Below are 10,145 nucleotides of genomic sequence, written 5' to 3'. Positions count from 1 at the left end.
GTGATCATTGATACTCTGCAATTCCAACTTGATGAAAAAGAAAAATTTCTTGAGAAGTTAAAATGTGAAATCGTTGGCCTTAGAAAAGAAATTGAGAAAACGAAGGCTCTTAATCTTAAATTTGTTAAAGGATCTGAAACTCTGGATGATATTATCAATGTACAACGTTATCCACTAATCAAGACTGGTCTGGGGTATAATGGATAAGCATCTCAAGCATCCACCTCAAAGAGTTATCTCGATGCAACAAGGAGGAATGAGCAAAAGCCTAATGGAGATCACCAGGTAAATCAAGGGAGAATTACATCAAGAATAAACAAAGACTACCAAGTAAATCAGGGGCAATCCACCTTAAGGATGAACAAAAGCTACAACCAGCCACAGGTAAAATCTTCTCAATTTGCCTCAAGAATGGATGACAATAGAAACTACAATCATTTGGCAGGTAGATTTGATAATCGAAGGAGTTTCTTCAATGGCCAATGTTTCTCTTGCCATAACTTTGGCCACAAAGCAGCTCAAGGTGTTTCCTATAAGACAAGCATGACTAGAGAAGCTCAAAAAACAAAGAAGTATGACTGGAATCACGAAAAGAACCTATAACAACTTTTCGGCCCTTGAAAATGAAATTGAATGTTCTATTTGTAATAACTTCGGTCATGAAGATTCTGAATGCAGGAGCAGGTTTTGGAAGACAACTCAGAAGGAACAAACCTCGAGTGCCAGAACATGGAGAATGAAGGAACCGCAACGAGAATGATGCGGGATAGCTTTATATACAGAAGGACAAGAAAATCAATGGTACATCGACAGTGGATGTTCGAAGCATATGACAGGTGATAAAGAAAAACTTGAATCATATAGTGTTTTAGAAAAGGGAAAGAAAGTTTCTTTTGGAAATGATACCCCTGCAGTCATAAAAGGAAAAGGCACTATCCAGCTGAAAGAAAAGGTCAAAGCAGGAAATTTTTTGTATGTTGATGGCTTGAAGCATAATCTTCTGAGTGTCAGTGAGATGTGCGATCAAGGAACTGAGGTAATATTTCGATCAAATGGATGTAGTGTTCGTGATCTTGATACAGGGAAAACAGTAATCAAAGGTAGAAGAACTCCAAATAATTTATACATATTTGAAGAAGGACAACAACAATGCTATTTGAGCAAGGATGATGAACACTGGTTATGGCATTGAAGGTTGGGGCATCTAAGCTTTTCAAAAATAAGGAAAGCATGCAAATACCAGGCAGTACATGGTTTTCCAGATATCAAAATTCCAGACAACACTATTTGCAAATCATGTCAGTTTCGTAAACAAACTAGAACTAACTTCCCTGAGAAGGAAGGATCAGCTAGCAAGCCTCTTGAGCTAGTCCATACAGATGTATGTGGTCCATTTAGGACAAGGTCACCTCGAGGAGAAGAATACTTTATATTATTCATTAGCAACTTCTCCAGGATGGTTTGGTTAGGACTTATGAAGCACAAAGACGAAGCATTCGAAAAATTCAAATCCTTCAAAGCCTTAGCTGAAAACAAATTGTTGGGCCATGAATACGACCACTTTGTAACACTTATTTCATCCATTTTTACTCTTCTTGATTATATCATCTATTAAAATTTATCATTTAAATCCATTTTATAAATAATTTATGCTCTCATGGATGAATATTATTTATTCTCCTTTATTTCTAATAAACTGATGATTATGCATTATTTTATCAATGATAGTTCTAATAAGTTGGTTATAACATTATTCACCATTTTTAGCCTCCAAAGTAACTTCCAGATTGAAGATTTGATTTTTAAATTTGCCAACTCATAAATTCGCTGGTTTAAGGAGTGACAGTTTTGCGGTTGCGATTCTGAGCAAATGAAGACGAATTTGAGAAATCCGGAACATGGGTTTTGTCCAGAACGGGCCCAATTAACTTTAACGAAGAACGGTTTGCCCAAATTCGGCTTGTATAGGGAGAAACATAGGGTTCTTTGAGCACGATTTTCTCAGATTTGCAGTTGTGGCCGTCCTCTAAACTTTAGCTGCAAACCCAAATTCGTCTTGCTTTTGTTGAGAGATGAAAGGAAAGATATTTTCTTGTTGATCATCTGGTTAGAATCAACCCAAATTTGTAAAACAAATCATGTTGTAATTATCTATTCTCTCTGATCTTTCTCTATTTAAATGAGAACAAAGATCAGAGAGGGAGAGACGTGATGATGGATTTAGGGAATGAGAAATGATGGACAACGATGGTGGATTATTCATGATATAATTCTTAAGCTTTTGCTGTTGTAATGATTCCACAATTGGCTAATTAATAAATGATTTGGGAGTGCTATTAATTTTTCTCATTCTGAAGTAACCCTGCAGCATCCGCTAGCGGCTAAGGGCCCAGCCTCTGGTGGAGTATGCTGCTGCTGCTGTATATTATCTTTTTGGTTTATGCGTGGTTTGTATTATCAGCTTGAATTGGTAATCTGGTGTGTTTTATTATCTTATATTGCAGTTCTGTTATATTTCATATATCGCTCTCTGCAACAAGAAAGTCGTAATGTGCATTCTGATCCTATAACGTATTGCTATCTCTTTAAAGTCGTTAATGTAACATTGATGTTCTCTACAGAATGCTATTGTTATTTAATTGCGGAGTAATCAAGCTGCAACCTTCTTAAGCTGGTATTATTGTATTTGTCCATGGTTTATACTTCATACGATTGTTGTTCAATTGACATCGTGGTTCCATTATGAATTGTAATCGTTACCCTTTCTAACCAGGATTAATACTTGCGTATCAGACTCAGATTACCGTTTCTTAATATCCCTGTGTGCTGTGTGTATTATTTATTAGTTGCTATTCTATTTCCGTTTGTTGTCTGATTTATTTGATTTGGCTTTGTTGTTGTTTGTTTCCATTAAATTAGAGTTTGCTGTTCAGTTCCTTTAATTCCAGTTTGCTATTCCATTTACGGCCGTTCCATTTTAGACTTGCTATTCCATTTCTTGTTTGCTGTTCTATTTTACTTTCTGTTGTCCATTTACTTGCATTTATTGCTTTGGTGTGAGAGAAGGTCCAAGGCTGTCGTGAGCCTCAGCAGATGCTACCACGCTCCCTGATCCATGGTCCATGCTCTAATTCCTTTTGCATCAATTTCTAGAGGACTGAGTTATTGCTACTATATCCTCGATTGATGGTTGTTTGAATGAATGATTTAGTTTAGAACATTTCAGTTTCTTGCTGTTCCAATTAGATTCTTTTTCAAGCATTCATTTACTTTTGGGTTTTAAGCACTATACTGCAAAACATTACTCTTGAGTAAATAGCCGCCTCAGACAGAGTACACTCTTGAAATAAAAAGTCGTCCCTGGGTTGATAATTAATGTGAAGGTAATTAGGAGTTCGAAAGGCACCTTTTTATCGCTCCACATTTTGGCGCCGTTGCCGGGGAGAGTGTAGCCATTTCTAAAGAGTAGTGTGAATCTTATGAGTGCCTGCTAGGGAAGAGTTGGATCTTAAAAATGGAAGGTAAGAACCTGCGTACGGAGCATGTAAAAGCCCTGCTCCCCCGTCCGCTTTCCAGCAGGACTGTTAAAGAACCTAGAGTAGAAATAGATGTTTGAATTTTTGTGTGAATTATTAGGAAAGATAGAAATTTAAAAAAAAAATGAATCACATGATTTCACTTAAGTGGTGATGTAAGCACCACCCATTTCACTAACTAATTGACAGGAACAATTGAAGAAGGAGCCTCGAAGAAACACATGAAGAACATCTTCTATTATGGTAAGAAATGGCTCACGTTTCTACTTTTGAATTTCCTATCAAAGATCTAGGAGTGACACAAATGCACATAATTCCCCCATCTTTACCAAATTTTCATGGTTTAGCAAATGAAGATCCACATACATTTATGTTTGAGTTTGAAATACTTTGTAGATGATATGATTATTGTACTAATGATCAAAGATTGAAAGCGTTTCCTCTTACTCTAAAAGGAGCAGCTCTCCGATGGTTCATGAGCCTAGGTGGGAATTGCATCCAATCATAGGAAGACATGAAGAACATATTCTTGAAGAAGTACCAAGACTATTGCAAAAGCCAATGAAGATATTTTCTATATGATACAAGGGGAAGATGAAAGTTTGGAGGACTATGTAGATCAATTTCATTATAACCTTCAAAAATCAAAGCATAAGCATTTGGAAAAAGAGATCTTAAAAACACTCCTTCTTAAAGGAATCAAAGATGAATTTTTAGAACTTTTAAATCTGATAGGAAAAGATGATGTTTTTCAGTTATCATATGATGATGTTTGTGAGTTGTGCATAAGGTATTCAAGAGGAATCTCCAAGGCTGGTTCATAAAAATGAAGAATTTGATGAAATGTTTTGTTCTCATGCCCGAAAGGAGCATCTCATAGATACTCACTCTTCCTTATCTAGGATGGAAGTAGCATATCAAAGAGATGGGAAAGCTACAACAAGGCCTATAGGTATGGTTCAAAACATTTTTTCTCCATTGTCATACTGGCATAATCCATTATGGAATGCTAATGTGTTAGGGCAGCCATGTCAATTTCAATATAACCACATATCTTGTTTACAAGTTGGGCATGGTTCATCTTATGATGGCATGACTACTCTCCCTCATCTTGTAGCACAAGCACATTCTCCATATTCTCCACCAGCTCTTTCACAACACCTTGCTTGCCCATCAAAACCATTCACACAACCCAATCAGCCACATCATCAAAATGCTCCATTCCATACACATTTTCCTGTTCAACTAATTCCACACCCTCACCATAATAAACCAGTACAACATGCTTACAATGTTGAGCTGGAAAATTTACCCACCCTTCCCACCCATTCTATCTCACATGTGTTATTAGAGAAAACCTACAATGAGATTCAGAATCTTTCAAATGCAAAAATTGTAGAAGCTATGGAAGAAAATGACGTTTCTTTTACTATGCATCAACAAGCTATTTTAAAAGCTCAAGAACTTCATGATATGATGGCTATGCGAAATCAAGAAAATAAAGGATACATTGAAGATTGGTTTCACTCCATCATTTGTTTGCAACATCACTCCATGCTTCAACAATTTTTGATACCATTTTTTGAAGGGAAGTTGGCTTCTCATACCCTAATTTTAATCAACATGCATTTTTCGAATTTGGGTATGTGCATACATGAGGCCTTATTTCTAACATGGTTCCACTGGAAATACTCTTATACATAAACATAATCAATTCTCAAAGAAGAGTAGGATAGTGGAGAAAATAAAATAAATAAAGAAATAAAACAAACACATTTTTTTATTTTTTGTAAAAACTAGTTGTTTCTTTTGCTGCAACATGCTATCGAAATCAACATCAGTGATAATGTTTTAATAATTTGTGTATGTAGATGATTTAAAATGGAAATAATAAGTTCTACAAACACTCATTTTCATTTTTATCACCAATTTGAAAAAATGCTTGAATTTCATTTTTTTTGGCTTGCGGGCTTGATGAACTTTCTGGAAAAACAGTCGGGATAGTCATGTTTTGAGGGACCAAAAGTGAATATTTTTAAAACCTATTTCTACCCTAGGTAGCCCTTGATGTCTACTTTCTAACCCAATTTGAATCACTCAATTTGGATTTGAAACGAAAAAGTTAGAACCAAAACATTGACAGGGTGTCTAGAGGGCAGCTCAGGAACAGAGTTGGGACAGTCAGTTTTTGGAGGCCTAAATGACCATATTTTTAAAACCTGTTTCTATCCTAAGTAGCCCTTGATGTCTACTTTCTAATCCAATTTGAATCACTCAATTTGGATTTGAAACGAAAAAGTTAGAGCCAAAACATTGACCGGATGTCTAGCGGGCAGCTCAGGAATAGAGTTGGGACAGTCAGTTTTTGGAGGCCTAAATGAATGAATTTTTAAAACCTGTTTCTATGGTAGATTCCCATAGAATCTAGTTTACAATGCAATTAGAATCACTCATTTTTGATATCGTATGGGGAAGTTATGATCAAAATACTGACTGTCTATCGTAAATCAGCACTCTTAAAACTATGTCTTTCTGGTTGTTCCTTACAGTATTTGACCTATCAATTCTTCTTGTATTCAAAACCTGTTTCTATTGGAGATCAATAAATGAATCTATTTTCATTTCCAATTTGAATCATTCGAATCCGACATCAAACGAAAAAGTTATGCTTGAAATATCAACTGTTGGTCTAAGCCGGGTAATTGAAAATGATTCTATTATGCAGGTTGTTCTAAACAAATTTGACATATCATATAATTGAGTTTTTAAAACCTGTTTCTATTGGAGATAAACCTTCAAATTAGCTCTCATTTGGCTTTGGAATCACTCAATTTCGACGAAAAACAAAGAAGTTGTGATTAAAACACTGCAGGTTAGTATGATTGGCCACTGCTCTCCCGCAGGTAACAAATAAACTTTACTTTGTTATTTTCTCCAAGGATTTGTTCTACAGAATAACTACTTGTTAGTTTTTTACATAATTGTTGGATTAAGGGAGCCCGCGCACCTCTCTTTCTCCATGATTTAATGTTTTATTGCAGGTAGATACTTGTTTTTGCAGGTCTTGGGAAAATAAAGAAGGTCAATTTATGGACGAGTGATTTTTGAAAGAAATTTTAAATGAAACAAAGGAATTTCATCCAACTCATTACCCAACGGATTCATAATAGAAGAAATGAAGAATTGATTTCCATTTGAAGATTCATGTCTTGTCACTGCTGCCAAAACATTTTTCAAATAGATCATTTTTTTTTGACATAACATCATAGCTGTTGCAACTCAATTTATTTATTTACATACTGCTTTTTGTTGTTTCTTTTCTAATTTCTCTTATATTTTGTGTTTCAGGTGTTGCTTCATTCAAAGTGCAACTCATCCTCAGCATCAATGCAGTGAACAGCTAATTCATTCTTTGCGTGGTTGCATTTTATGGTTGTGTATTTTGCTGTTCCTTTTTGGAAGGGACAGCATTTGTGTGCATTTTTGTCGTTCCTGCTGTTCCTTTTTCAAAGGGACATCATTTTCGTTTTGCTATTTATTTTCTAAAGGAATAGCACTTTTTGGTTCAGCCATTCATTTTGTTGTTCCTTTTTCACAGTTCATTTTGCTGTTCCTTTTCGAAATGAAACAACACTTTTGCACTTTCACGTTGGGTGTGTTTTTGCTGTTCCTTTTTCAAAAGGAACAGCATTTGGTGTGTTTTTGCTGTTCCTTTTTCAAAAGGAACAGCATTTGGTGTGTTTTTGCTATTCCTTTTTCAAAAGGAACAGCAGTGTGTGTTTTTGCTGTTCCTTTTTCAAAAGGAACAGCATTTGGTGTGTTTTTGTTGTTCCTTTTTCAAAAGGAACAGCATTTGGTGTGTTTTTGCTGTTCCTTTTTCAAAAGGAACAACAGTGCATGTTTTTGCTGTTCCTTTTTCAAAAGGAACAGCAGTTTGAGTTTTTGCTGTTCTTTTTTTTCAAAAGGAAAAGCAGTGCGTGTTTTTGTTGTTCCTTCTTCAAAAGGAACAACAGTTTGAGTTTTTGCTGTTCCTTTTTCAAAAGGAACAGTAGTTCGTATTTTTTCTGTTCCTTTTTCAAAAGGAACAGCAGTTTGAGTTTTTGCTGTTCCTTTTTTTCAAAAGGAACAGCAGTTCGTGTTTTTGCTGTTCCTTTTTCAAAAGGAACAGCAGTTTGAGTTTTTGCTGTTCCTTTTTTTCAAAAAGAACAGCAGTTCGTGTTTTTGCTGTTCCTTTTTCAAAAGGAACAACAGTTTGAGTTTTTGCTGTTCCTTTTTTCAAAAGGAACAGCGGTGCGTGTTTTTGCTGTTCCTTTTTCAAAAGGAACAGCAGTTTGAGTTTTGTTGTTCCTTTTTTTTTCAAAAGGAACAGCAGTTCGTGTTTTTGCTGTTCATTTTTCAAAAGGAACAGCAGTTTGAGTTTTTGCTGTTCCTTTTTTTCAAAAGGAACAACAGTGCGTGTTTTTGCTGTTCCTTTTTCAAAAGGAACAGCAGTTTCGCGTTTTTGTGTATTTTTGCTTTTTTTTGGTATGCATTTTCTTTGTTGTTCCCTACACAAAACACCACTTTCTTTTTTAGTGTTTTTGCTATTCCTTAAAAAAAAGCAACACTTTGAGAGTATTTTTGAGAGCAACCCTTCCTTTCTCTTGTGGGATTATTCATAGTTCATCTCAACCACATTTTCCTGATTCTCTTTCATGGCATGAAGTACACTACTTTTATGAGGACAAGAATTATGGATTCTATTGAAGCAAGTTAATATCATTCACGTTATGATCTTTAACAGGACAACTCCTTGATGATAGATTCTTTTCAGAAGGGACACAATTATTTATATATCACTTTACTGCATTGTTTTCTGTTGAACATGATATTGATTGACTATCTTAATACCATGTTGGTTCCATCATCCCTGGTTATAATCTTCTCTGTCTATAATAAATGAGATTATGGGTATATTTTTTTCTATTGACATCTTCAACTTCTTCCGCCATCCCTGCTCTTAAGGAGTACCGAGCCTCCCTCATTTTATCATAAAAATATGTAATAATAACAAAATTTTGTTCGCAGATCGAGGATAGGGGGTCTCATTACGAGCCAACCTACCATGTTCATAAGGCTGTAACAAAGTGACATTCCCATTATGGCCACCACACCAGAGTTATGATCCATTGGATAGCCAAATTATCCTTGGAACAAGAGGTCTCATCACGAGCCGGCGTGATCACTCTTGCTACATCCTAGTGAATGGCAGTGTGGTTATCTGGTTACCATGCCAGCACATTGATCTCTTCTGTAGAACAACACTGAAAACTCTCTAGTTATAAATTGAGGATTCTGGCTCATATGGGTTAAAAAGCAACCCTGTCGGGGCTATGGACGCCTGCTGGCAGCAACGGCTCTGCTTATGGTATTGAAGTTATATCTTATCGTCAATTATTATTATAATACCCTTTTCTTATTTTTCTTTTTATTAGAGAAGTTATTTCCTTAACTTTTTCCCTGTTTTGAACCTTTATGCATGAGAAATTGTTTTATGATCAATCACATCATTTTCAGCTAGAATACTATCAGCAAAGCATCTTTTTAGCACATTGTTGTCCTTTTTTCGTTTTGTATAAACTATCATCAATCCAAAGCGTCCTATCTCTTATTCATAACTATCTTTACACACTTTGCTCTCAATATAACCATAATTTTCACCGTCCTATCATTGATAAGTCTACTCTACTTCACTTACTGATATATTGTTCATTCCATTGCCTTGCCGTCCGCACCACCCCTCTCATATGCTTTATGGTTATGGAACCCTTTTTCCAATTGGAGGGGGGGGAATGTATGCATTATGGAATTGCATGCGATATGATTACTACACTCTGCCACAACTTGTTGATTTGACAAAAGTTTTTCTGACTGAAAGTTTTGCATGCATCTTATCTATTTCTATTCAAAACTAACACTATGGATTCAAGAACATTGTATGCAAAATAGTGCTTTGTTTACAGGCAAACAAAAAGTATGGGCAGAATTCTATTCACAGCATGACCACACTATTGCAACTAACAGACGCGGCTCGAGCAACTTGCGAACATGAACAACTCTTCAGACATTATGTGCTTCCCTGGATTCCACCTTTTGCATCACTTTCAGCACCAACTTTGCCTACATCAGCTTCAACAACTGCCAGTATTTATATGTCATTCCACATTTTTGGAGGTAAAACTTGAGGTAAAATTGCATAGTTTTCTAATTTATTATAAATTTAGGAGAATCTAATGAAAATCCATTTTGAGCATTATTTGTCATCCTTCATTCCACATCTTTACCACTTTCCCTTTTTCAACAGCATGTCATTTTCGAGTGTGAGGGAGTGTTCTTTTCATTCATTTCTTTCTTATGACCACACCATTCATATTCTTTATCATCCATTGCTATTCTTATTCATTCTCAACACCTCCCTTATGCCATGTTGTTTTACACCAAGCATAGAATTCAACAGATAATAGCTACCACCTCTATTTGTTTTCTAGCATCGCATGAGGGCATGCTAATTTTTCAAAGAGGGGGAGGAATTGCTACGCATGATGGATGTTTTCTATTTTCTTTCTCATT

This window comes from Pinus tabuliformis, chromosome J (assembly GCF_031772625.1).
Source record: "Pinus tabuliformis cultivar Carrire ecotype Pingquan chromosome J, CPIR1, whole genome shotgun sequence".
NCBI lineage: Eukaryota > Viridiplantae > Streptophyta > Pinopsida > Pinales > Pinaceae > Pinus > Pinus tabuliformis.
Note: the sequence above shows the minus strand (reverse complement) of the source record.